Source organism: Myotis davidii, unplaced genomic scaffold (genome assembly GCF_000327345.1).
Source record: "Myotis davidii unplaced genomic scaffold, ASM32734v1 scaffold963, whole genome shotgun sequence".
In the NCBI taxonomy this organism is placed as follows: Eukaryota; Metazoa; Chordata; class Mammalia; order Chiroptera; family Vespertilionidae; genus Myotis; species Myotis davidii.
The window spans coordinates 42,342-44,262 of NW_006294116.1; the positions used below are offsets into that span (position 1 = coordinate 42,342).

General features: G+C 46.4%; 1 protein-coding gene across 1 annotated transcript in view; it reads left to right on the forward strand.

Moving 5' to 3' along the window:
* Positions 1-1,921, forward strand: part of LOC107183841 (E3 ISG15--protein ligase HERC5-like) — an 8,681-nt gene that overhangs the window by 1,635 nt on the left and 5,125 nt on the right. The gene's annotated exons all lie outside the window — the stretch shown is intronic.

Sequence of the window (1,921 nt, forward strand, 5' to 3'; positions counted from 1 at the left end):
GAAAAAGTAAGACAGGAGAGTGATAGGAATTCAGAGTCAAACATTTTTTATTAATGTATAGGATAGACACACACACAAACTGAATGGAAGCTGGGAATCAAGGGAAGTAAATAATCAAGAACCTGACCTGTCCTGAAGGCCCTATGAAAGTTTGAGAGTATGAACTTGTATTGGAAAAAAATGGCCTGATTGTTTTTCTTCATCCATTCATGAAGAAACATGTAATTTTTAATATCCATCATGTTCAGAAGCAAACACCTTGCACCTTCAAGAACCCCGGGGTCTAGTGGTGTGGGGGGAAAGAGATGTTCAGGATTTATTACCGGTAAATCACATGTAGGAGAAAGAAAGGTTGAGGAAACAAGAAATGGATTTTCATGCTCATCGTTACATTCCTGGTGACAGAATGGCCCACGATAATTAGGTTTGAAGGAAAGTCTTTGCCTCCAGATCTTGCACAGTATGTTGCAGGGGTTTCCAGTGTTAATTCTGTGATATATTTTTTCCGACTCCATTAGATATTGTCAACTCCATTAGATAACATCTAATAACTTCTCTTGAAAAATATATTCAATTAGTGAAAGAAGATGCTGGTTCTTTAAAGATATTGTGCTGCAATTTCCAGTGTATTTTTAAGTTGTTTATTTAAGACTAGAGGCCCCGTGCACGAAAAATGTGCGTGAGGGTGAGGGGTGGGCGAGGTCCCTCAGCCCAGCCTGTGCCCTCTCGCAGTCCGGAGCCCTAAACAGTCAGTGGGACATCCTTAGCGCTGCTACAGAGGTGGGAGAGGTTCCTGCCACCACTGCTGCACTCACCAGTCGAGCCTGGCTTCTGGCTGATTGGTGATTCCCCCTGTGGGAGTGCACTGACCACCATGGGGCAGCTACTGCCTTGAGCGGGTTCAGGTTGAAACAGCTCTCCGACATCCCCTGAGGGGTCCTGAAAGGGCACAGGCCAGGCTGAGGGACCCCACCAGTGCACTATCTTTGGGCTTGGGAGGAACGTGGGAGGTTGGCCAGCCAGGGAGGGAACGCATGGGAGGGACATGGGAGGCTGGCCAGCCAGGAAGGGAATGCAGGAGGTCTCCAGGGCGTATCCCCCCCAGTATCGCTCAGTCCTGATTGGCTGGGCCCCAGCAGCAAGCTAACCTACCAGTTGGAGTGTCTTCCTCCTGATGGTCAGTGCACAACATAGCAAGTGGTTGAGTGGCCTTAGCATATCATTAGCATATTTCACTTTGATTGGTTGAATGAACGAATGGACACTTAGCATATTAGGCTTTTATTATATAGGATCTTTCGGCTCATTAAGGAGTGGGAGGCAGAGAGAAAAGAATGGTTTTTAATGAGATATACAATGTTTTTGTGTTTCATGGGCTTATCCTGTGGGGTTTTTTGGGTTTTTTTAAATATATTTTATTGATTTTTTTACAGAGAGGAAGGGAGAGGGATAGAGAGTCAGATACATCGATGAGAACATCGATCAGCTGCCTCCTGCACACTCCCCACTGGGGATGTGCCCGCAACCAAGGCACATGTGCTTGACCAGAATCGAACCCGGGACCCTTGAGTCGCAGGCCGACGCTCCATCCACTGAGCCAAACCGGTTAGGGCCCTGTGGGTTTTTAAAAAATATTTTTTAACTTAATTATAATATGTGCAGATAACTTCATTCTACTTGTCTTTGTCTGTTTGGGCTTCTGTAACAAAAATGCCACAAATTGGGTGGTTTCAACAGCAGAAACCTCTCACAGTTCTTGAGGCTGGAAGTCCTGTTCAGGGTGCCCACAGATTTGGTGCCTGATGAGGAGAGGGTAAGAGCTCTCGGGGGCTCTTTTATAAGGGCACTAATCCCATTCCTGAGGGCTCCACCTCCTGATCTCATCTAATCCCAATCATTTTCCAAACACCCCACCCCCTAC